General features: G+C 38.6%; 1 protein-coding gene across 12 annotated transcripts in view; it reads right to left on the reverse strand.

Moving 5' to 3' along the window:
- The window catches only part of LOC310881738 (uncharacterized protein), a 796,919-nt gene that overhangs the window by 555,168 nt on the left and 213,912 nt on the right, over positions 1-27,839 (reverse strand). For 6 of the 12 annotated variants that reach the window (XR_014572528.1, XR_014572545.1, XR_014572548.1 and 3 more), the window contains exons 10-14: positions 27,570-27,691; positions 22,971-23,037; positions 22,269-22,451; positions 15,939-16,204; positions 15,248-15,309 (exon numbers count right to left, since the gene is read on the reverse strand). The gene's annotated coding sequence lies outside the window, so the exon portion shown is untranslated. Of the gene's footprint in view, positions 1-11,408; positions 15,223-15,247; positions 15,310-15,938; positions 16,205-22,268; positions 22,452-22,970; positions 23,038-24,683; positions 25,364-27,569; positions 27,692-27,839 lie in introns of those variants that run through there. The other 6 variants (XR_014572549.1, XR_014572550.1, XR_014572555.1 and 3 more) reach the window with 4 other exon arrangements.

Genomic DNA, 27,839 nt, shown 5'->3' on the forward strand with positions numbered 1-27,839 from the left:
CTGCTACCATCTCTCACTGTTCATTAAAAGAGAATGAATCCTGAGGGAGGCATCATTGAATACAGATCCGTCTCCAACACACCAAATCACATCCTGAGCCTGCAGTAAAGCTAATAAAGTCATATTAAATGCATTCCAAAAGTTCCCTTGGCTTAGTCTGTACCACTTGGGCAATTTATAATTTAAAGGGGAATATGAGATTAGAGAGAGATGGAAATAGTGTGATCTAGAATTTGAAACAACAGTTTAACTGTTCTGTCATACTCAAAGGATATATTACAGTAAATATTACTGAAATTTACTTGTAGAGAACTCTAAGGTTCTCTGTGATCTCACTTCCACAAATCATATGTCCAGTAAAGTTAGACTCTCAAATAAATGACAAAAATATACTATTTATAAAATTAACAGTCAAACCTACAACATTTTAAATGTGTCACAGTGATCACATATATGTACACGTTACATCCACACTAATAATCAATAGCATCCTTACTCTCGGGCCTGAGGGGGCTTTTAAGTGCCAATGCCTGAGATGCACTCTCTGCCCTTGTCTGAGCTTTGAACTTTAAATGGTGTAACAATATAATTTTATTATTTTAATCAAAGAGCTCAGTATGTGATCTATCAAGCGGCTTTTCCCATAAGTATTGATTCTATATTCATAAGCGCACTGATATTCAGCTTCTGTAAAAGAGTGAAGTATTTTTCATTAGACCCTAAAACACTGCACAAATTCCTTACTGTGTTTTCTAAATGATTAAGATTACATCAACTCTCACGTCCGTTCAAGAGCAACAGAGGTGCTGATGCTACCCTGATGCTGTACAGATACACTCCCTTTCTGAGCAGGGCTGTTTTGCCACGAGTTCTCCTGTAGGCTAGAACTTTACGGTGATAATCCACAAAATTTTGAAAATTTAAATAAAAGACTGCCCATTTTGTCCTTCCAGAGAAATATAATTTCTCGATATTTTCTTCTCAGCAAAGAGAAGTGCTGTTAAGTGCCAGTGAGATGAATACGCTTGGTGTGAAATACAAATGACAACTTTGGGTTCAGATCTTATATTCTGATGCTAATACAAAATTCATTTATATTTTCCCCATGGCTCCAATTGATAATACTTAGTATTGACTACAAGTAAAGGTCTTTAGATAGAGCTATTGGTAAATCCTAAAACTTACTGTTTCAAAAGGAGTATCTCCCTTGGAAAGTAAAAAAGAAGGTGCATTTGGGGCAACAAAAGCTTTTCAAAACTTTGTTCTTTTTTCGATGAAATTACCATGGAAGATTAATCTAAAAAATATGCAAAAACCTAGGTGCTATTTTCATCCACAAAGAAATAATTCTAGCATGCTTTATTTTGAATGGTCTCAGGGGAGACAATCAGATTTATTCTTTCAGATTAACACCTTACATCAGGGTATGGCGAGAGGAAAAATAAACTTGTGCATATTATATCATCTAAATCTGTGAATGCTCTCTCAATTTATCTTAGAAATTAATAAATCTGGGAACTCTTAAAATAAAACTATTATTAATATTTTTAAATATGCTAAGAAACAAACTTCACCAAAGCCATGTTAATTTAACATTAGCTGAATGTCTTTCAAAACTAAACAATATACTGTTTATAGCTTTTTCCAGAGCAACTACAGAACTTCTCGAGCACAAGATTTGCTTATTCAAACAGATGGAATGGCTGCTAGCTCTATTTTCCTATCTGAAGATTTCAAAAGCAAGTCTTTATTGTACATTTGAAGGACAGGCTTATCCTAGACTTAGGATAAGCTGCTTTCCACACATACATTATCACAAAACAATGGAGTGGAACATTCTTTGGTGCTTTTCATTTGTTCAAGGAGGAGATATATATATATAAAATATATATATATATACACATGTATATGCTGCAGATAGCTACTGCATTGTCAGTTAATGTCTGAAAAGAAACAGGAAGATCTGCATCTTTGAGTACTATGGAGGCTGTACAGAAGCAACTGTAGCAAAATTAACTATTGACTGGGCTTACAATGTTGATGTATACTCCTGGAAAAATAAAAAAAAACAAAAATTAGCCTTAATGTTCAGTAACAATTTGCACTTAAGAATACATCGACAGTAGAAAGCTCAATTTTTTGCTGCCTGCTGCCAAGGCACTCGATACTGCTGTAAAGCAAGCAGAAATACCACATCTTGGCATAGTAATGCCAAGGGAGCTTTCTAACTCCTCATATTCCCTCAAGTGATTCGACTCAATAAACCTATGATAAAATTATGGACTAATGAAAAACCATGGAGACTTACACATTTCATGAATAGTTCTTCAAGCAGATTCTTGGCTTCTATATTATGTAGTGTAAACTTCTACCTTCCCATGCTTCTAAGCCACAGAACAGGCACAAAAATCGGAGGCAAGTAATTCCTAATTATATAGCCAATTATCTTAGTTGCCTATATTCTCAGAAGCTGTATTATAGATGATAGTAGCAGCTATTATCTCCTCAAAATCATCATGGCTTTTCAGGGCCTGCACTGTTTGTTTAGTTTTATCCTGAGTATTTACGAAAAACAATACATTTGGAGACTTGAAACAACTTCACTTCTTTCCTCATGGTTGAAATCCTAGCTTCACTGAAGGCTACAGGAGCTGACACATACTTCAGAGAAACGGCATTTCTTTCCGATTCCTGTATTTCTTACACTGATTTTTGGCCAGATAGCGTTCACTGATAGGATCCTAGAAAACTTGCTTAATCTGATGAAGAAACATACCTGAAAATCATAATTTAAAATTTAAAAAAAAAGGAAAAAAATGCCACCCTCTACCCACACAGCTGTTTATCAGTAATGCATTATGCTGTGTACAGCACACAAGCATTCAATAAATAATAGATGAACAGTAACCAAAGAAATTTAGCTTGGACCTTTCTAAAATTTCTGTTACAATTTCTTTTCATCTGTCAACCACCTTTTCAGCAAGCTCTACTCATAGCTCAGCTGATGTTCTCTCACACCGGGCAGAGCAGAATGTGAGACCGAGCGCACGAGCACGGCCTTCACACCACCACTGCAGTCTCCTTCTCCTCCAAGGCTAACCGCCATGCCATCTGCTGCTGTACAGGCCTGCACCGCTGCCATCCTACATGACAGAGGAAGGGATAGTTTGGCGGCAACACATTTGCGTCCAGCAAAAATGGACAGTGCTCCCTCCTTGTTTCAGAGGAAGTTAGAGCTCGTAAATACTCAAGAGCAGTACAAGGAATATTCACTGGGCTCCACTCTCCTCCCTTCATTCTTGTTATTCAAGACATTTAGCTCAGGTCAATCTCTTAAAGAACAGAGGAATTTCCTAAGAGGAAACTAAACCAAACTAGGAATGACCACAACAAATAGCTCAACAGTTTAAATGAATCAGAGAATGTTTATCAGTCTATCTCACTAATTGTTAAAGCAGGAATGAGTGCAACAACGAAAACAAGCTTTTTAGCTAACTTTATCACAGTTCTTATGAGGTTCAGTTGAACACGTATGGCTTTTCTGAAAGAAGGGAAATAACCTGCCTAAGAAATTAAATATGGAATTAAGCAGCATGATTTTGTTCTCTTATTAAGTGTTTAGAACCTAAAATCTCTGTCCTGATACTACTGCCTTGCAAGTAACACCATATTGCTTAATAATTCTGAGCTTCCAGGCTTGGGATTGGCCTAGAAGCGACGGAAAGGCTTTGCTCCCTTCAGCAGCCTTTGGGAGGGCAGGAAAGCACGTTAATTTACACTAACATACGCTGCCTTTTCACATGCAAGTGATTTCCACCTCGGGAACTTGTGCACAGTTACTGAAGGCTTCAGCAATGCTTGCTTAAGCAATGTTATTGACCCAATGGAGAGACCAAAATACCTACACCAGGAAAAGTTTCTCACAAATAGAATTAAGGAAACTCATTCATATGAAGTGATTATTAGCTTTCAGATGTTTGTTGGCTTTGGGTGATATCTGTATGCTAACTCCCAATTTTGTTTAGAGTGGGAAGCGAGCCCCCTAAGCTGCAGGGACAAGAAGCTCTCCCTGGGCTGCAGGCCTCTCCCTCAGCTTGCCTTCAGGCTGGGCTTCTTCCTGCACACACTGTCATCTGCTCCCTTCACACTCCAAAAAGCATTCACACTTCTCTTTTGAAATACAATCAAGTCTTGGCTGTTTAACCTGAAAAAAGCTACTTCATCACCACACCCCACTCCTCCTACCTACGTTGACTGTAAATATTCTGAACCAGAGATTGCCTCTCACTGTCTGTGTCCAGTACCTCCCACAACACGGGAACTCAGCTGGAACCTCTCACAGCTGCTGCCTCCAGCGTGACAGAGCTCAAGTGTGCATGCACCAGGGGGATTAAGACCATCATCAGCTAGCTTGAATTTATTTTCTAAAGGAAGCTTTTTACCCAACCCATAATCTCCCACAGCAGCATGTTTTACTGTAGAAGAATTAAAAACATCCCCCACAATTACCAACAGAGAAGCCAGTAATTGTGTTTAGATGTCAGAGGCTTAAGCATGCAGTCAATCCACAATTCTACCATTATTTAGTGATAAACCTGGATTACAAAACCAATCAATAATAATTTAGCAACAACTATATTATCTTTGAATATTCAATCTCACATCTGAGTATCTCATCTTCAGTACTTTAAGTCTCACTTCCAAATGAGGCCATCATCATACATTTCATTGGTATTTTTAAGAAATACACTGTCATTGTTTACTATCCTCACAATTTTCTTGTCTGCAGTTTGCGATGTTTGTGTGCTCCTTAAATACTTCAAAATCCTTGAAAATCTTTTAGCTGAAATGTAGGTAGGCACATGACACCACTTTTTTCCTCCATTTTCTCTTGCTTTCTTTTTTGTTATTGTACCCAACTGTTATTGGGAATTGTACTGTTCTTGGTACCCAATTTCCTCATTTGTCACATCCTTTATGCTTATGAAGTGCTTTCCGTTTATCTTCATGTCTATTCTTCTTGGAGGCTTCTAGGGCTCCTCTCTTCCCTTTTCTTTAGAGCATACTAACACATATCTGAGATCTAGATTATGTTATAATGGATAATTATATCCTGCTGTTGCTCTAAATACCTTCCATAGTTACAGTCAAAAGATGATTCCAATCCACCTAAAGACATTCACTCTCCTCTCTGCTGTTTTGTTGGTTGTTAAAATAACATTCAAATATTTGCTACCACTCTTCTAAAATACATGCTATCTGGATGCTATTATGAAATCTGAGGGGTGTAAGTGTACTTTTAGTTGAAATTTATTTACAGTGCTTGTCTTTGTTTTGAGAGATCCCCACTCTTAAGTCTCCTGCGTGCTACTAAATTTCAAGGAAACATTCTTTGACTTTATCTCTTCTTTTTACTCCATTAATCCAAGTAAAGACATTTTCTAACTACTGCTATTCACAATTTCCAGATCTGACTCCACGTTATCTCTTTCCATGACAGTGACAAATTGACTTTCAGTATGGTTTGGACTAAGTGCTAGAAGACTGAGATTCACTCTGTACAGGCTCCCTACTCTTTGAAAAAGGGGAGGCCAATGGAGGGTATCTAACAGAAGTGTATAAAACCATAAACAGTTTGAAGAAAATGAATATATAAAACTTATTCACAATCCAGAACTTGAGCACAATCAGAAAGAGTAGCAGCAAGTTTAAACAAAAAGAAAAACCCCAATTTAATATTAATATATTAAGTAATAATAAATTGTGCAACTTGCTGCCTTGGGTTGTTGCAGAAGCTCAAGGTATCACTGGGTTAAAAAATGGATTTGAATTTAAGAATGACACGCAGGGTTTTGTGGATCTTAAACTTGATGGTCCAAATACATACAAACTCCAGCTCCGGAGAGACTGCCAACAATCAAAAATTGAGGAAGTTCCTTGCATGTTTTAACTAAAACAAAAAACTGATCTTCCTGCAAACCTTTTATTACCAAAATTTTTCAGAATGAGAGTACAGATTAGAGAGCTCTGTGCTATGTCCTAACATTCTGAGGCAGTGACAGAAACATAAGAGGGCCTAAAGGAATTTGTTTCAGTCAGGACAACTCTACTAACGTGAACATTGCATAAGCACCTTCTTTTGCACTTAGTGGTGCAGCAGGAATGCTGAGTTGCCATGTCCATAGCCTGTACAGCACCCATATCTGCACTGATCCCCAGAAAATTCTTTGTAAGAGATGGTCACCAACAGAGGATGTTTGCTATAATTTCCCTCTGTTTCTGAAATTACAGATATTTATCTAGGACAGACTGCAGATGATTTAGTTTAACTTCGTACTTGAACCTATACACATATTCTTGCATGTGCATGTGAATACATCACAGTAACATACATAAAACCATTCTCAACTACAATGTTGCATCTTACAGATTTCTTTTCATGAAAAATCCCCCCAAGGCATCTGCTCAGCATGAAACATGCAAGACTTCAAAGAAACATTTATTTTGATCTCGAAGAATCGTACTTCTGTGTAGCCTTACCCATTAAAAAATCCATCCACTACTCTTTTTAAATTATATTGCACTAACAAATCTGTAATTAAAAATAAATTTAAGGATGATACTACAAATCACTGCAAAACCCCATCAGCTTTTTTTTTTGTTGTTTTGTATATCAAAATGAACTATTTGATATTTACAAGCCGCAGAATGTGGAAAATGGTGTATAGTTTTACATCAACACTGACACTTATACATTATTATTGTATTTGTCAGTGGCATTTAGAGCAGTTGGCTTTTTTGAAATAAAGCATGTATTCAGTAGAGTATCATTAAGAGCAATTGAATTGCCCTTCATCTGTTTCTGGAGCTCTAAGGATTAAAAAGCAGTGTCTGGAATCTTTATCAGCATCAGCTGCCTTTTTGTTTTGTTCTGCTTAGGCAGTCTTGTCTGAGTTCTCGTACATTAGACTCAAAAACAAAAGGATTTCCAGCAGTAACCTTCTTCTGATGAAGTTCATCTTTATCTACTGCTCCTTCTTTCTTAGTAAGTGATGAAAAAAAAAATCCCTTATGGGTGTAAGCTCCCTTGAATCAATAGCAACATCTCTATGCACAACAGTGCTTTGGTGCCTGTTCATCAAATTGTCTGCTCAATAGAAGCATCGACCGTCAGTGGGAACATTCACCTGTCCAAGTTAAGCACTCAGCTCAGCACTACAGTCAACAGGAACCTACTTCTTTACTCCTAATACGTCAAATATTCAGGTTTTCAGGCTTATTGCTACGAGGGACAGGGCCTGGTTGTTGTATTTGTGATGGCAGCAATGCTGCACTTGAAGTGAAGACAGCTGGCAGTTTCCAGGCTGGACAGCTTGTTGCCTATATCAGAGCAAGTGTCACCTTCATGTCCATCCAGAAAGTGGCTGGAACTTGCTTCCCAGGAAACTTCCCTGAGCTCGCAGGCTGGGCTCAGACCCAGGTATGTGTCCATTCAGCTGTCACTGGCCTCCCTATCCAGACAGCTTGCAAAGCAATTACTACCTAAGTATGAATTACGCACCTTGAATGCAGTCACTTCTCTTTGGCAGTCCCACAAACCCGTCTGTGCCTGCTGGCTTTTTTGACCTCCGCTCTCTGGACGGCATTTTATATCACACTTATTAGATATTTAGCTTCTCATTTTCCTCGTATAACTGCTCCAGCCAGACAGTCCAGTTCTTGCTGACTCCATCCTGCCAGCTAATCCCTTCTGGACCAAGCTAAGGATATGCTCCTGACATACGGTTAGCTGGCAAAAGAAGCATGAGCACATTTTGGTGAACATCTGGAGGGAATACCCCAAGCATAATGACTTGGCTGGGCTATGAGAAGTGCTCATTATTATATCACTTGAAGCCAGCTTGTTCAACTGAGCATTTTCAAGGCCAGGTTACAGTGCCTAGAGCAACACAAGTACTGCAAAGAGCTGTCACTGGCAGGAAAAGACACTAACTGGAGTCCTGTTAATGCCCAGCTTTATTCCCCTTCTTTAAATAGGTGGTTTTTTTCCACAATTTTTGCCGAACTCATAGCATGAAACTATCTTGCAAGTGGGGCTTCCAGTACTCTTGTTTGAGTGCTCTCTGAAACAGTGTTATCTTGCCAACAACTTTCCAAGCTATAGCTTTATACCATCATTCACAATTGCTAGAAGTGAGGTTGCACAGTCCCATGCTCCTTCCAAACATCCTCACAAATCCCAAGGGCAGAAGCCAAACCCTCAGACTGACTACAGTTCTCAGTGCTTCTGGCCACCTTAGTTATTGGGTCCAAGGAAACATGGACACCAAAGAGGAGCCATTACATTCTGGAAATCAACATTTTATCTGCCTCTTTAAAACACAAACTAACAAGAAAACAAAAAAGCACCACCAAAACAAAAATGAAACCTATGGAGGCATGTATGCTAGCCTTAATCATGCAGAGGTGGTAGAGTTCATCACGTTTCTTGTACATTGCAGACACCCTAGATTTTGCATCAGAACTGCAGGAGTCCAGCACGCATGCATTTGTAGAATATAACGTTCAGAGTTCTGGGATGGAGAAGGCAACAAATTATGCCACAGATCCTGAAATAATTATATCCTAGATCTATTAGCTGAAGCTTGAGAACTGTATGACTAGAGAATAGCAAATGCTGTATCTGCAGATAAAAACACAAGCCTCAACAGACTTGTTGGAGGGGTCTCAAGCCTTTACTGAGTATTTCTCAGAAAAAGTATAAAGACAGAGGTAACAGAAGATGAGAAAAATATAATGTGCATTTATCAAGTTGACAGATCAAGTCAAATTAATCCAATAATTAAAGTTACTTTTAGAAGAAATGGCAAAGCCTCCATCTGAACTTCATTACAACATTTAAATGGAAAGCTGGAAATAGGGAGTAGTTACAGTGAACTGTAAATAAAGCAACTGACCTCACTGTCGCAAGTGCACATCTGAAAGCAAAGCAGAGAGAATTCCTGGTGGAATCCCTTAAGATCTATCATCTTATTTAACATTTTCATCAGTCTCTTTGACAAATACAGTAGATGCAATGCTAATGAAATAGTTTGACATGAGAAGACACCATCAGAACAGAGCAGGATTTTTATAAATTTAATATAGATAGATACAAAGTAGAACGACAGAAATGAAATAAAGTATGCAAAGCCAAACACTGAGGAAATAAAGGTAAGAAATTCTACCCTACTGTGGCAGTTACCTTTTTTTGTTCATTTTTCCCCAAAAGTCAGAGGACAATGACATACGAGTTGATAATTCTCCTCTGAAATATAGCTATAAAAAAATTAAAAAGCAATCTGTGGATACCTCACATGAGATATTTCCAGTAGACATAGGGAGACATTGGGCCATTACCCAAAGCAAGAATAAGAATGTCCAACAGTGCATGTTCATCCTTCTCTCCTATGCCAAAAACAGCTTAATGGAACTGGGGCACTGACAAAGGTCTTTGCTTGGATGAGCACATCTGATATTTTTACAGACCAAAAAGCTCTCCATTCATTCTGACTACCACAGTGAGGTCTAAGAAAGGATATGTATCTTTTGATAAATGCCTCACTGAGATAAGGAAAATTAAACAATTACTGAAGCTAAAGCCCAGTGCTGTCACCAGAACACTTAGGTAAAAGTGTCCAGGAACAAACACACACTGAAAAGAGCAAGATCCCAAATCACTTGCTTTGCCACCCGTTTGTTTCTCTTTCAGCTTAGGTTGCTGTTGCTGGATTATTTTTTTTCTGCTTGTGTTTATAATGCCTGAAATGTGATGTCCACATAGACGAGTTGTGTGTACATCTAAGACTGAAAATGCATTATAAGGCAAATTCATATACAGATGATACCACAAAGATCCATTGGGCCTACAGTGTCTTGTCTACTGTACTGTGCAACAACAGTTTATTGGTACATTCTCAGAATTTACTCTCTGAGAAGGGCAAGGGTGTTTTGTACCAGTCATATATACCAGAACAGAGCAATCGGGTTACTGCACTGGTGACAGGAATAAAAGACTAAGTCACAGATAAACTGGAAACAGTCTGTTGTTGAAATAAATTATGTGTGAGGTCCTCTGAGACAAGGGCCAGAACTCAGCATGAACAGGATTCCTTTTAGCCCTGTGTCCCACAACCAGCAATTATCATCAACAGCTTTGTCACAGTTAAAAAAGGACTTCTCTAGAGGATAAGGATCTCTGACCCTCTAGCAGAGGCCCTTGGAGCTTTCAGGATGAACAGATTTTGCCAGCAAGTCAAATATTTGTTAAGAAGAGACACAGTGCTCTCATATTTCTCAAGTTCCTCCAGCTAGCATTTATTATTTTAACTTTCTTTTCACCAAAGCTTCAGTTACAATTCTTAACAGAGACTTCTCATTGACCCCCACCTCCAAACACTGTGTTTGAAAGGAAAGGACATACCACTGCTAGAAACAGAAGTAAAAGGAAGCAAGAAGAGTGGTAAGAATGAAGAGGTTTCCCATGCCACTGCAACTAAAATGTTCATGGATGAAGCCAGTACCTCAAAAAAGGTCAGAGAAGAAGTTAGTCTATTCACAGAGGGAGACAGAGCTGGAACTGTAAAGGACTGTAAGACAGCCATGCCCTGCTTTTTTATTCAAATATTACCCAGTCAAAAACATTAGGTTTATTTAAGAGTATACAATGCAGTGAGAGAAAACAAGTCTGTTATCAGCCTATGTCAGAGAGATCTGAAGAATACAAGCACTCTTGTACGAACCAAACTACTGGAAGATTTCAGTTCTGTATGACTAATTGAAGTAGAAACTTTTGAAGCATAAAACTTTCAAGACTTCTGGATCAGACACACCATTTTGGAAGGCTTCTAGAATCTCTAATTCAAGATTTGTGTTTAATTGAAATCAGCGATTTAGGGGCTGCAGAAAAATATAGAAAACTCTGATAGAAATGCAGTGGGGTAATGTAGAGAGGAATTTCTCAACTGAAGAAGTGCTCAAATCAGGTAAGCTTGTAAGTGGTGTGTTAGACATTGCCACCATGGGTTACATTGCAAAAATGATGAATCTGAGCAACGCAGATGCATGAAGAAACAAAACGTTTCTGGGAAGAATGCTCAAAGTGTAAGCACAATAAGAATGCAGGCAGGAAGAAGGAAGCATTCACCAGGTACAAAGGCAAACCTAAGCAATGTCCTGTCTTTTAAAGAGTAACTCAATTTGTGACAAGCCATATCATTTTACAAGAGGTGTAAACAAGAAAGCGATCCTCTAAGGAAGACAGACAAAATACATACCCTGCACAGCAATCAGGATCAAAGCAGCAGTAATGAAGAATCATTTGGGGGAATCTGTTAGAAGATACATATAGCTTAAGATTGGAATACTACCTTGAACAGCATCATTATATGATTGAGAAGCCGGTAGCTCGCCTTGAGATTCAAACTATTGAAGATACTCGCTTCCCAACAACCGTACATACCACATCCTTTCCATGTGTGAGTCGCTCTACAACATCAACAAGCGAGTTAGCAGCAGCTGCACATCTGGCTCCCAAAAGACAAGCTACTGCATCAAGTCAGTTGTGCACATGATTGAGGAGGCAGAGTAAGACTTGCACACAAAGTATGTGATCTGAGGCCTCAAATACTCTGAGGTCACGGGACAGTCCCATACCATCAATAATGTACCTAGAGACTAATTCTGCTTGGGTAAAAGGGGAAAAGGCAAATTAAAACCTCAGAACAACTTTTCATCTAGGTTTTATAACGAGTTTAATTCTGGCTAGAAAATACTTATGAAGACCTACCTAACAGCCTTGATTCTGCAGAAGCTTTACTCCACAAAACTTTCTGGAGACTACAGACATTTTGCAAAACATTTTTGCAGGGGATTTATTTTTCCTGATCTTCTTATAAGCTTATGGTTTCCATGTTGCAAACACCATGGATGGTGTAGCAAAAACACTACCATTTGAAATGCCAGATTGCTTGAACATAGAATTCAAAGAATTTTCTCTCACTAGCTATTAACATCTGAAAGCCCTGCCAGACTTGGAGAAATGCCCTAATTTATAGAAGTCCTCTGTTTTGTTAATGGAAAAATACAGCCTTTTGCCCCCAATCCAATGTGCTATGTGAAAGCACAGACATTTCATCCCAATAGAGCATCAGAATGCAGCACTGAATTTTGTACCCTCTTAGCATGATTACTTGGCAATTATGGCATATGTGTTACGGCAAATCCCAAGTAAATTATGAACTCTGTACATTACAAAGGCACTGTGAAACACTGATTGATTTGGACAGTTTGTAGTTAATTAAGTTCATTTCCAATTCTATCTCTTCACACAATTTCAAAGCATTCTGCATTGAAAGCCCATTTTCAATTAGTAAGGGGGATGAAACAAAAAGAATTAATTATAAAAGTGGCAATGCCCATTTAAATCTTCATAGTGCAGCAATTATTTATGTTAAGTGTTGAGAAATTGAAGATTTGTACTTGTCTAATACAGTTTTTTTTCCTTGATATGTATCTCATATATATTAAATCTGTACAAAGTAGTGCGGTAGTATTTTTTTAAAATCAATGACTAACTTATTGCTCATAAACTTGTACAGAGCTCTGAGAGGCAGAAAAAAGTCTGTGCTTCACTACAGTCAAATTAAGCGTCCTGGCTTGATTCTTCTCACTTCTGTTGCACACTTATTCTAAGGTAATTCCACTACTTGGACTGAAGCAATATTCTCCATTGAAAAAGTATTGAAGGAATAATAATATCAGTAGACCTTAACACTGCAGAATGACTACCTGAAAGCATCTACCCAGTTTTATTCTAGTATTTGATGCTGTTCAAAATGGTATAAAGCACTGTTGCAAGTTACCACGGGAAACAGAAGGAAAGCTTTCTAGATATCCTTTTCTAATCTCCTTTAGATGGGCACATGCTAAGATCTTCAAGTGTGGTTATCATTTTCATGTTTTAGTAATTAAAGAACATGACACTATCTCTTCAAAAAGTGCTCTTTACCAAACTTCATTTAGAAAAGTTACTAGAAAAGTCACGTTCCTTGAATTGCCAGTGCTGCTGTTCTACATAACAGACCTCCTTTAAGTACATGAATTATTTTTTTTCCTAGACGCGAAGCACCTCCAATACCAACTAAGAACAGAGAGGAGGAAAAGCCCACATGTACTTAGTGTTACCATTTCAGAACATCACACCTTCATTTGCTGGTTGTACCACCTTCATCTTTACCAAATATTTAAGAAGCGTTTGGACTGTGTGCTTAGTCACATGGTCTGAAATTTTGGGCAGACCTGTGTGGTGCCAGCAGTTGGACTCGATGATCCTTATGGGTCCCTTCCAACTTGGGATATTCTATGATTCTATGAAATACTGTCAGCCATAAACTTGACACCAACAGGGATGATAAGAAGTTAGCTGTAACTGTACATGCACAATGCTGTAAAACAACTTTGTTAGCTTAATTTTCTAGACTTTAAACTGTCATCTCTTAGCCATTTGTCATTGGCATTGGCTTCCTGCTCTACAGCCAACATGACTGCTTTAACCAGCGGCACATGCTTCATTGCCTGATTTGTGGTTGGCTTCTTCTCCCTCTTCTTTACTTTGCCATTTTGGTAGCAGGCTTTCTACAACAGAGCAACATTGCAGCAGCAGGAGGAAAAACGATGGGCACCAGAAAACAGAATAAATGATTCAGGTAAGATAGAAAGGCAGTCACCAAGGAGAGGGAATTAAATAGGAAGCAGGGCTTTATGAAATAGGAAACAGAAGTTAAAAGGAAAAACGGTAACATCAAACAAATGCAGAGAAATAGCCTTGCAGGTGCAAGAATTAATGCAGAAATTGAAAAAATAGTTTAAAAAACACTGAAATGAGAGCAGTCCAAATCTTTTTTGTTCCTGAGCTACCTGCAGTATTCTGTGATGTTCTCAGCTCTCACCAAGCTTTGTAGGGAGAGAGAGTCCATTCCTCACATTAGTGAAAAATTTTTTAAGTGCTGTTTTCAACATACAAGAAGATAATTTAACAGAAATCCCTGGGAGTCTTTAAGCTGGGGGTTGCAGATGTGGCTGGAGCTGACAGTCAGATGCAGACAAGTTTGACCTGGTGACACCATGAAAATATGTACAAGAGAACCTTAGGAACTGCAAAAAAATTCTTTTTTTTTTTTTCCTCTTTAGCTTGTTTCCTTTGCTTGCAATTTTTTCCAATTCAGAATATCATTGAAATTCATATGAAAATTTAAAGAAATGTAAGATCCATGGAAAACTGTATCTACCAGCAGCTGATTAGAGAGCATTTCAAAATAAATACTTGACTCAAAGTAAAATGACACCTATGTCATCTAGGTAGAAAGTATCTTGATGGTACCTTTTTTCTAAACCTAACTGTACAATCAACTCAACTACTACTATCTTAAAGGATATTGTTATTCCTTTCAAACACCCATGCTACAGCAGCAAACATGCCGAAGTTGTTTGCTGGATCAAGCCTTCACACAGTTGACTCTTACTATAAACAAACATGGACTTCCTTCTTCTCAACCCAATGCACACTTGGAAAACATTGCAGCTGTTCACCATAATAGAACAAGATGAACTAAGGTGTTACATCTCCCATTTCTGTTTCCCACAGTCATCCTTGAGGATAACCCCTCTCATTCTCAGTTTCTCCCTAATTTATATAATTTTGTTCAGTTGCTTTTGCCCCTGGTTAGAATTATGAATTCTTTTAAATACAGCCCACCAGATGATGGCTTATCAGGAAGAATTTCTTCACGGAGAGCGTGGCCAAGGATTGGAGTGGGCTGCCCAGGGGAGTGGGACAGTCCCCATGCCTGGAGGTATTTCAGAGATGTCTAGATGTGGCACTAAGGGACATGGTCAAGTGACACAACCTGGTAGGTCAGGCTGATGGTTGAACTCAATGATCTTGAAGGTCTTGGCCAACCTGGGTGATTCTATGACGCAGTATCACTTCCACAGGGGAAGAAGAGCTATGACCATAGCCCACGCAGCCTTTGCAGTGATGTTCTTTTCACAATTACCACTAGCAGAGACTGAGAAGTTTATTAAGCTGAAGAAGTCTATTAACCTGAAAGACACGTGCCATTTTTTGGTTTTAGAAAGGTCAGGTTTTAGATAAGGAGCAATACAGATCTGAACACACCCCTACTATCCAGAACAGTAACATGGCTACCTTGTTTTCCATGCAGAAAGACAGCTATGCTAATATCCAGGGACAGTAATCCAGCAGCGGTCCTGCAACAGTCAAGAGATGTGCTATGTTATCTCAGTAAGACACCCACAGTTTCAAAGCAAAATTTCTCATTAGCTTTAGAGTATATTTTTCTGCATTTCTTCAGAAAGTATTTTTCTTTGATGGGGCAAAAAACCCTACACACACCTTCTGGCATCTGACTACATTGCTGGGTCCACACATTAAACTTAGAGTCAATTTCAATTTAGAATTCAAAATTCAAGCTTTTTTTTTTTTTCCTTTCCACAGCAACTGAAATATCACCCTTGAAAGGAAAATAAGAAGCAACTGACTTCAGCCACCTTCCTCCTTCACTCGAATTAGCTCAAACGTGATGGAGGCTGGGGGGAGGCAGGGAGAGAACAAATGTTTTGTAGGAGTCTTTCTGTTTGGTTAACTAATACATGCTAAGAAGGACACAGTGCTGAATACTGATCAACTTACCCTCAAAGGCCGAGATAGTCATAACAAAGTAATGATCTAAAAACTGAATTAATTTCCTATCAGTTTAGCATTTTGCATATATATTATTTTCAGACAAATGTTCATATCTTATTTCATTAGTGAGATCTCAAATATGTACACACCTATACCCAACAACTTTTATAAAGAAAAAAAAAATCACACTGACATCCTAAATGCTGCAGCTGAAGCACACGACCACATTCCTGCATCTTTTATGGGTGTTTCCGATCCGTTGCCCTTGAGCAATCCTCTTGCTATTCTTTCTGATCTCAGAGATAGGAGGTGCACAGCTGCCAAGGGGAACAGCTGAAGCTCCAACAATGGACTCAGTAGGTCAGTACAAGGCTCTACGTGAGCTAGAGCTAACATCTCCAGTGCAGGCGGTCAGCCAGAAGAACAAGACCCAGAACTTATCCATGGTACAGACTGAAGCTACAAAAAATAAAAATTAAAAATTAAAACGTCTCAATAAAAGAATTGTTTTCGTCTCTCTGCTGCTCACTAGGTATTCTGCAGTGTAATACCTTGCAGTGTCCCTTCAGATAAATTCCTCATCTAAATTAGACATTGCAGTAAGTTACAACATATATCAAGTTGCAATGAAGCAGTCACCACGAAAGAGTCAGAGCAAACTTGAAAAAACTACATTACTTTTACAATACTTTTGCTATTTGAAGAACTTCTTTAGGCTCCATTTTTCAACTATACAGGCAAAAATACATATTCAAAGTCATTCTATTTTTATTTATTTAAATTTTGTCCGTGCACACATGGCTTTCCTGCTTTGCTTCTTCAGTCAAGAAGCAAGTGCTTACCACAGCCACCCTACTCACCACAGTCACTGCACTGATGGAAAAAGAAAGAAGGTGCAAATACTGACAACTCTGTACCCCTCAAAAGCTTCCAAGAAGCTCCTGCCTGGATATTATATACTGTTCAGGTCACAAATCACGCGATGTCAGTTAAGCTTTAGGTTTATAGCACAACCTTGAGGAAGACACAACAGCTCCTCCCAGACATGCACCAATAATGGAACTACTGCACCATCACTGCTACTGCATCAGGTGGAACAAGCCCTCGACTTGTCACCTGCCCTGACTACGTTTTATACAACTAAAGAAGCAGAATACACCTATTTAAGGCCAGAGAATTGGAACTACTGACATCACGTAAATCTAAAGCTGAGCTCCCATTAATATCATTCAGAAACAAGACTGGGTCTCTCCAGTGCCTTAACAACCTCCTCAAATAATGGCAGCAACAAGCATGAGATTGGGTTGACAGTCATTTACATGCAAGTGTGACCTTTTTACTCAGTGGTGACATTTGTATCCTATTAGCAAAATACTGTATTGTATTTAAGCAATAATTGCATTTTCTATAGAGACAAACGACATGTAAATCAATAGATGACGAGGCTGCAGGCCAAGTGTGTTATTGATTTTTCAGTCATGTTCATCTCTGAGCTTAATGCTGAGAAAATAAAGTATATGCTATTGCTTCATGCAAGTTACATCTTTTGGGTCAGATGGAAGTTTTCTGGGTGGTAAGAAGGGTTTTCTCCAGTGGAAAGAAAGGAGATTAAAGGGGGGGAGGAGTGGAAGAGAAGAATTTAAAAACTGTAATCAAAGCTAGCACACTGTATCTTAAAAGCAAATGCTAAGTAGATTGATAATGGCTTAAACAACACCCTTGTCATCTCTTCAGTTGTTACAGCTAAACAAGTCACGCATGCATACCATCTGCATGATACCACTGGTTAATTTCGTATCATGCACTCAAACACAGAAGGTTTACAGAAATCTCAGTCAGAACCTCTCTTAGGGCTCCTGCCTTTTATTAAGAAATCTGAATTATTTAAAATTCACCGATGTAAGGTGCTGGCAAGCGGCACATAGCAAGAAGGGTCTTAACGCAACACGAATAGTGCATTTCCAAATTTGCCGTATTTTTCAAATGACAATGCAACTTACTTTTTATAAATAAATCAAATTCTATGGTTAGATTTTCAAGGGAATAGTGCTTCCTGTAGTCTCTACACTGTACTCTGATACTCAAAAGAGAACCAAGATAGTTTTCATCAGCAGACTTCAGTATTGTACAGTTCCTCAGTTTTGTAAATGCATAGAGAAGAAGAGAAATCTGGAATGCAGCAAAGACATAATTCACTATTTGGTCTCTGAAAAACACACGCGTAAGCAGTCTGAAACTCACTAACAGAGCAACAAATGAAGAAAGAAACTGCACCCACCCACCCACCGAGCCTCAAAAATCCTACAAGGAGTCTAACTACTGAGGGTACCAAACTATTTGTGAACGAGACAAGATTTTTAGCTGCTTCTCTGGGTCACAAGAGATCGTAAACAACTTACACACTCACTGCTATATTATTGCAGTAATTCTACATGTCCATCTAAATCATTACTAAGGTCATTCACTATGCATATTTCAGAAGACGCAGCCTGATTTGGGATATTTTTCCCGTAAGTTTGTGACAGACATGATTTAAGATTATACTGTTTTTAAGTTATCTTGAATAGATAAAATAAACAAGTTTTGAATAATTCTTGAAATAACTTGAGTGTTTTTTGAATAATCACTTGAAAGAAACTCTCAACATTCTGGCCATAATGTCTCCAAGCATCAGTTATTCCTCTGTATGAGGGAGGAATAATTCTGTAGTATTCCTTTATGCTGACCAAACCTTTCTATGCAGCATAAAAGAAGCAGGCAGACTGAAATTTCTTCCACAAAGGCCAATTTTCCATCCACTGGAAGTTATTTTGAATATGGATTATACAGTCTAAATGCAGTCATTCAGTATGTAAGACCCCGTAATATCCTACAATCGAACCAACAGGTTAAGACACTTTTCATCTGACTGCATTAAATTATTGATCTACTGGTCTCTTTTTCAGATTTTAAATCACCCAAACAGAAGGAAAAATAAATGCATTAAGACTTTTCCAGTCTCAGAGAGAAAATATATGTAGGTAGTTTGAGTCCCAACAGTAAAAATAATCACATAGAGTATCTTGCAGTAATCCATCTGATTTTGAATTAACCACTCAAAAAGCAGTTTATTTCTAAAATATATTTTAGTTTGCTTGGGAGTTGACTATATAAGTCCCATCTATCAATTCCTGCAGTTTGGGTATTATAGCATGAATAATATATGCCTTTGTCATGTGAATAAGATAACAGCCTTCACTCTTCAGTGCTCTAGAATGCTTGTTCCCAATGTGACATAAAACAAAATTTTCCTTGAGTAGCTGAAAAGGAGTTTAGAATAAATGAATTATGAATACATCAATGGAGGTAGATGTTAATTAAAAAAAAAAAGTGGAAAACACTAGGTAAAACGTCACGAATTATTTATTAAATTCAAGTGAGGCCCTCAAAAGGGCCTAGAGATTTAGCTAAAGAGTGGAGTTCTCTCAAAAACACTTAAAATACCAGCACTAAACGTCTTTTTAGGTTACTACTTCAGAAGCTTCTTAGGCCCTTATGGCCCATCACAGATGCCATGACCATACCCCTTGACCAGCTGTGTATTCAAATGGATTCAATTCTAGTCACCGTGTCTTATTTTCAGAAATTTCTGCTCTGCTCTGTTTATTATAGATGCCTTGGCAAACTTCTCCAAAGCGTCAGGAACCTGCATCTGTCAAAAACAGGTTCCAAGGCCAGGCACAGCGCTGATATCTCGTACACCAGCTACCAAGTTCCTGTTTGGCAGAGTCACCAGCTCTGGTTCTGAAACCGGCCAGATGGTACATTGAAATACCTGGTTCTGCGTTCATCATGTGCAAGTATGGATGCGCCTGGATACAAACTACTGCATCACAGAGCTTTAGTAGCATAAATCAGTACAAAAAAATGAGTTGACAGGGAAAAAAAATAGTTATTATTTAGCCCAGAATATATGACTGAAACCTTCTCCCATTCTCTGTGTATATTCTTGGCCTCTCCCAACTGCCTTTTTTCCCATAAGCTCTTAAGATTTCTTTTTACTTTCTTCACAGGCGGGAGAAAAACAGATACGCATTCATATTGGACAAGGAACTGTTTATTTGTCTGACTTGTTTTTGCCACATGTTAAAATTTGGGCGCACACACTTATTTAAGACAGCTCCATATTTGACATATGGCTCAAGATTGATAAAAGAGCCAGGAGAAGAAGAGTTGAACAATTTCAGGAAAAATTGGAGAGATTGTAGAGGGAGGGTGGGAAAAGAAGAAAATATCAAACATGGTCAACCCTCTAATTTCATACAGGAGCAAATGCAAGAAGTGCAGAAAACATTTGATTTATTGAAAAAAAAAATCTTAAGTACTTGGATTTAAACAAATATCTTAATTGTTAAAGGGTTAAAAGAATTAAATAAGATATTTCAGAGAACTAGGTTTTTTCTAATAACCCAAAATGATTTTCCAAATATTTTTTCTTGCCCTGAGACCGAGAAAACTACACTTCAGGATAACTCAACAAAACTGTCTTGCTGTCTTTTCCTCTGATAAAATTCAGCCATCTTGCAACATAATTTATTCACACAGATGCAATCAGTATCTCTGCTGTGCTGTTCACAGGTCCAGTTTCCAAAAGCCTCGAGAGCAAACCGTAGCCTAGTGGTCATGATTAGAAAGCAACCCATCATTTTAACAGCAATGGGCTTTGGCTTTTAATCTATTATGGGAAAGAAAATGTCCCTGTTTCACAGAGAGAACTCAGTCTTCAGGCCTTGGCTTGACCTTTAAGTCACAAGGAACCCGAAGAAATGCCACAGATAGATAATGGTTAATGATGTTCATCAAGATGCAACATCACACAGGAACAAAAAAAAGCCAAGCTCCTTCACTCTGCTGTTATCCTTGTTAGGGATGGAAAGTCACAAGAACTAAGCAGATGATAACATTTGTTTTAAAGGAAATGTTAATTGAAATTGGCATGCCACTGCTCATAGCTAGGAAAAGGACCCCAAGAGATTAGCAGAAAGATTAAAAAAAAAATGGTGAGATAGTTTTGCCAGACAAGCACTGACTCCCAGCCAGCAATGGGGAAGCCTCAATGTTTGGTGATCCATTTTTACCTACAGTAAGATTAACTGTGACCTGAATAAAATGCCATTTCTCAAGTGCAGAAAGCCTATTATCTGCTCTAAGCATAGGAGGGGGAGGTGAAGAAAAGATTCACATAAAATCTACATTTTTTCTTCTTTTTTCCACATATCAAATATCAAAATAATAAAAAATTATTCATTTTACTGCATGACACATAATGTTTATCTTTTAATCATTTCAAAGTGCTGACATATTTAACTACAGCCTTTAGAGGCCCACCAAGACAAGTCATGAATGTGACTACCCAAGTCCAAATCTTCAGAGTTATATTTCTCCTCCCTTCCTAATGCATACTGGATCCCTTAAGCATATTTTAACATCCACTTTTAAACAGAACACCATACTAAAACCAATAAAATCCCTTTCAAAATCTGTTTTTATATCACAGACCCAAGTTTGCTTACAGGCAAGCAGTAACCTAAATCATCCTTACTCTGCATCCACTATTGTTTGGTAAAGTAGGAGCTTTACAGGGCTGGGGGTACCTTATAGATACCAAATAGCAGTTCTAAATAAAACATTCATATGGCAGTTACTGCTGTGGCTGAAGTACACTGACCAAGCAGCGAGACAGAAAACATCTCAGCTTATTGCAGCAGACTACCACGTCTGAGCACTGGCATGCCTATGATCAAGTAGTGTGGCAATATTCCCAGGGACCAATCTCCAGGTTAAAGACCTCAAGAAAACTTTTACTACTATGCTCTCAGATGCATCCTGTAAGCATGAATAACCACTACAGCTTAAGTCATTCATTTGCAAGAGTTTTGTTTATTCATGAACACCCAGGTATTCATCCAAAAGCTTACTACACTTGGGAGTTGACGAATGCCAGCTGCCTGAATGTTTTGAGGAACTGCACTTAAGAACCCAGTCAACAAAACATCTTTCATCGACTTGAGCAAAAAGACCAATTTCAGGAAGAGGTATGAAACACTACTCAAAGTAACTACTGTGATCCACATAGTCTCAGGTATTTTGAGGAACACTGTAGATTTTTTTTTTCCTCATCATAACTTGAGGAATATCTAACTGGCCTTTGGGAAACAATCCACTGGGCAGCAGCTGAAGACCACCAGCCTGGATGTTCAGTTTTCTAATTAGATATACTCACTTTTGCCAAAATAAAAATAAAAATCAATACAACAAACTGAAGGCAGTGTCAAAGTCATGGCCCCATGGCAGCCATTCTTTGTAGGGTTATATCTCTAGCTGATATACATGGCCTTTGGAGCTGGACACCTGACTTCATTTGTTGAGCAGGGTTTACCCTTCCTCAATCACAGTATTGTTCTACTACCATCAGATGTGAATATAATGGGTCTAAAATTCACATTGTTCATTAGGATGCCCTCATTTATGTTAAGTTACTTACCACTGAGATTTTCCCTGACCTTTGTTCTCTCCTTTGCTCTTCTGGCTTATTCTTTTCCACCTTCTGGAGGGGAAGCAAAACCCTGGTCTCTTTGCCTTCTTGCTCACTTTCTGGTCTCATTGGGTTCACTCCTGTTTCAAGATTACATCTCATTGCCACAGCTTTGTGCACGGAATCAAAAACCTACTTCCCTCATTGTGAGAAAAAAGAAAAAAGGAAATGTCTCCTTAAAACAACTGGCACCTACTAAGCCACTCCTGTGACTTCCAGCAATGACGAACAAATAACAAAATACCACCATTATATAGAAAACATCTCTCTGAAAAGGCATGTAAAACTACTTAAGACCTAAGACAGTAAAAGCCTTCCACATACAGAAGAAAAAGAAGTGATTTTTTTGATATCAAAAACAGTTTAATAGATTATTCTGAGTTTTACTGAGTAAGAAAAAAAACTGTTGATATGCAAACTGATTAGTAGTTGCAACATCCATTGCTTAAGGAAGAGACAGGACATATCCTGCTGCAGCTCTTTTCTGACCTGAACAAGCCATCTTATTTCAAATGAGAACATTCGCTATTGTCTCTTTCCATAGTTTTTGATTCTGCAGCAAACTGATGCTTTTAAGGAAAAGGAAAGCCAAAGCCAAAAATAGGAAAAAAAAATTAATGCATTAGAGCTATGGAAATAATTTTTTCATACCCTGGTGCGTTAGAACCACTCTCAGCCAGATGCCTGCCTATGACAGAACCCTTCAGGAAATCAGCTTCTATAACAGAACATATTTGGAAAAGTAAAGACAATAACCTATCTCAAGTACACACAATGGGCTTCTTCCTTTATGCTTTTATAATTACAGCATTAAATTTTATGCTTTTTAATGCATTAGGAACACAGAGGACACAGGACACTCACTTAATGTTATACAGTAAGAAAAAAGTAAGGGCTTTCCGAAAGAGTTTAAGAGTGGAATTGACTTATATTGCACATATCTGCACTGAGCTTCTTTCTGACAAATAGGAAGAAAAGGGAGAAATATTGGTAATAGAAGGAAAAATTACTTTTTCACAGTAACAGCTTTGTTGACTATTACTTTCAGATACTGCTTTTGACCATGTTTTATTTCAATTAATATTAAACGTGGCTATCTGGAGAGAATCAATCAGGTAGAAAGGCTTTACCCATTTTCAAATCCAGATCCCTAGAAGCAGGAACCGAAGCTTTAACATGGGCACATAAATGGAAATTATCCAAGAGCAAGACTAAAGAGAATCGTGGTGATGAATAATTAGAACATGGTGAGACCTTTTCTGTGAATTCTAAAACACTAAATAATTTCCATTGTTAGAAAACTCTCACCTCTGGTTTCTCAACCTCTGGTTGGAAACTACCTGATATCTAAGATGTTAATAACTGTGTATTTCCCACTGATGGTGGCCTGCAATGCTTTTCATCACTACCTTACTATCAACATTCATTCTGCTTTTTTATACAGCTGTGAGGGGAAACAGAAGTTACTGTCTACAGTGCAAAAATAACTATCCACAGAATACAGTGAATAGTGTGTTGAAAGACCAAAATTAACATGGCTCTGATCACATTTCAGTATCAGAAAAAAAAAATGGAGCAACTTTCCAAGTGTCAGAACAAATATGATATGTGGAATTCAAAAAGCCCATTTTAAACCTGTGTTCTGAAATAAGAGGTTAACCGAACAGTATTTCTATTGAGTTTCTGGCACTTTCATTATGCCATCGATTATTATAGTGCCTTCTTCCAACAGGAATTTCATCATGTATTCAAATTGGTGAGCAGAGTCATTTAGCAGCCACAACAAATTGAGCTCAGCAGGCTTTATTTCAAAAACTGCAATGGTGTCAAGTGGTCAGTCCTTCATTTTTAATTTCTGGATATATGAGATGTAAATTGCCCCGTCTCTCATTTTAACAGCCAGTCATGCCAATAGTTACAATCATATTCTAACATACTCTTAACTATGGGTAAACAACATTATCAAGTTGAGGATGGGGCAGTTTGGACCATAAAGAAAAACCTATTGTTTATATATATATATATGTATGTATTACATATATGGTTTACAAACAAACCAAATTGATTTAAAAAATATGAACAAACATGAATATTCACATAAATTCTACTAGTTTAGAAGCATTGAATGTCTGCTTTTAGCCTGAAATGCATTCTGCCCTACAACATACCATTTTTGAAGTTCTGATGAGTTGTAAACAGTTGTTTCTACCTCCAGCATGCCAGGCTGTTGACTCATAGCACCTTACAGTTGCTCTCATTTTGGCAGAAGAGCTTTGAGGAAGACGCAGATTTTAAACGCCAGATGTGTTTTGCTGTTTGCACATGGGAAGCTGGCAATGAACTCTTCTGTGATATGAATCAGGATAATTTAGTGTACTTAAACCCAGTGGAAAGCAGAGGGGAAAGTTCAGCTGTTTTCGCTGTGGAACACTGCTTTTGCACAAGGGGTTAATTCTCACCCAGCCCAGTCTCTGTCAAATATCTGCAGTCCTACTTTCATTTACTGTTGCAGCAGTACTTAAATTAGGTTACACATCACTGGATAAAATGAAAGATGTCATTTAATGAGTTAATTTTTGATTTTCCTCAGTGGTGGCTTAACTCCAGGGTAATTTGAAAGAATTGCTTCAGAATACACTTCCAAATCAATTATAGCAGAACCTGCTTGTTTATCACCACCTAGTTATCTTTTCCATTCGTAGACCAGTCCTCAAATTCCAGGCTCTTGTTTCACAGCATCCTAGTTCACTAGGAAACACTTACTGAACAACATCTAATTGCTTTTCTTCCAGAGTGGACAATGCCACTTTATTTAGAAAAAAACTGTTAGGTGTTTGTCTCCTATCTCATATTACATTACAGACAAACATTAATATTCAGGAATCAGTCACCCTACAGTTGTTCAACCATAGCACATCTTCAATAAATACCTCAATGAAGAAACTGGGATTTTTTCCTTCTGCACTCCATCTCCACACCTGTCTATGATCCACTCATCTGACCTCCTCTCTACTGCCACGTCCTTGAGAAATCGCTGTGTAACACTGACATGACAAAGGTTTCACAGCTAATTCATGCAACATCAACATGAAACTTAATCCTGCCTTTACACTGAATAAATTACAAGTGATGGAAAGAATTTCAATGGGTTGCCCAGGGGAAGCAGAATATTTATTTCAAAAATGCACCAATTCCTAAATAGTCCTAACTAAGCTAGTTGTCAACACAGTAAGATTACACTGCTGGTTCATTGCTACTCTAGCAGATGGTGAGGACTTGTTAAAGCAGAATGCACTGCCACTTTGCTGTTGTAACAAATTAAAACTGAAGTCTTGAAAAGTGAATTCGATCAAAAGCAATAACAACAGAAACGTGAAGTTTAGACCTTTGACAAATATAATATACATACGCATATATATTTTATGGGCACTTATGCCATCTTCTGAGAAATGCAGAGCAGTGGAAATTTTTCTACATGAAGATTTTGTTTTTATACATAATTTAGATTTCCACTCATAGATCATTTATCATTTTAATATTAAACCATTATAGCTGCAAACATGTCTTCAAGCTCTGACATGACACTCAAAAGCTCCACAAAAGACTTCCAACAAAAACATGAAACGGATTGCAAACATCTAATTAAATATAATAGCCAGCCCTGCACATAAGAGCTGTATTTGGATATCTTACGTTATTACAGCTCTCTGTGGAATAATTTTCTTAGGAGTACAAGATTTCACATCCTGACCCATACCCACAACACATCAAAAGTCAACAGTGTTAAGTGACGTACTTCAGCCCTCATCTCTTAATATCTTCAGCTCATAAGCAGGTATAATGTGGCTTTCATGCTGAGAACCACAGAACTGTGTGGGTTGGAAGGGACCTTAAAGCCCATCTCATTCCAACCCCCTGCCATGGGCAAGGACACCTCCCACCACACCAGGCTGTCCAAGGCCCCATTCAGCCTGGCCTTGAGCACTGACAGGGATGGGGCACCCACAGCTTCTCTGGGCAACCTGGGCCAGGGCCTCGCTACCCTCATAATGAAGAATTTCTTCCTTAGATCTAATCTAAATCTCCCCTTTTTTAGTTTAAAGCCATTGTTCCTTGTCCTGTCACTATACCCCCGACAAAGGGTCCCTCCTCAGCTTTCCTGCAGGCCCCCTCCAAGCATTGGCCCCAGGGCCCTCTCTTCTCCAGGCTGAACAACCCCAACTCCCTCAGCCTCTCTTCACAGGAGAGGTGCTCCAGCCCTTTGATCATCTTTGTGGCCCTCCTCTGGACTCATTCTAATACTTCACTGTCCTTCTTGTGCTGGGGGCCCAGAGCTGAGCGCAGGCTGCAGGTGGGGTCCCACGAGAGCAGAGCAGAGGGGCACAATCCCCTCCCTTGCCTGCTGCCCACGCTGCTGTTGGTGCAGCCCAAGGTACGGGGGGCTTACTGGGCTGCAAGCCCACACTGCCGGCTCGAGTCAAGCTTCTCGTCAACCAACAATCCCAGGTCCCAGTCAGGGAAGCTGATGAGATAGCTGCTGTATGGCCAGAACCACTGCAATACACTTAACTGAATGACTGATGTTAACTAAGGATGATTTCTGACTGTCAGAGACTACAGCTGTTTCTCCTCCTGCATCTCTTAATGTCTGCACATCATATTACGTCTGAACTGTTTTGCTGCTTGCATGGATTTAGACTAACAGTCTTGGTGAAACAGACATTTGTACAGATGAGGCAGAAGGATGAGTCTGTTTTTTCTTCCCCCCCAAAAGAAGGCATTTGGATGCCTATCTGGCTCAGCAATACAAAAGAAAGCGCTTCATTAAACATTCCTATTTTCACAAGTTTAAAATGCTCTGCATCGAGGCAGATGTTCCTTAACTAAGATGCGTTTGGAAATGGAATTTATGCATCAGAGCACTAAGCAGATCCACATTTTGAAATACGGGCTATGGGAGTACCAGAAGGTCACCACAAAGTTCACAGCAGAACAGGGAAGTGAACAGGGTCGTTCTTGACCGTGCTATCAGTCTGCACTCGATCCATTGAGACAGCCTCTGGGCTAATCCCCACCCAGGATGTTCTCAGGTCTTCCTTTCTAGCCAAAACCTCCAATTTCCCCTTCCCTTTATCTGCTTACCAGTTCCTACTCCCAGACTGCCTGCTTTACTTTCAACTACTTATTCTCCTTGCTAAACCTTTTAACAAGTCACATATAAACAAATCCTCACTTAACTCCTTATCATACCTCTTCCTCATCACTTGTGTCTCTGGAGCTCCAAAGTAATACGGAAGTTGCTCAGCATTCCTCTGTGTTGGTACAGCACCTAGAAAATGTCTCCTTGATCATCTCTGGGGGTTCTTTGGTTACTATGGAGATAGAAATAACAGCAAAATGATTGAGGCTGAACAACTCTAATAAGAAAAAAACACACCTATAGAAAATTACATCATACTGTCTAGATCTTTTGAACTCAATGCAATAAGTGTTTGGGCTTATATTTCTTCATTGGCTTAT

The sequence above is a fragment of the Anser anser genome (genome assembly GCF_964211835.1).
Source record: "Anser anser genome assembly, chromosome: 14".
NCBI classification, from domain to species: Eukaryota; Metazoa; Chordata; class Aves; order Anseriformes; family Anatidae; genus Anser; species Anser anser.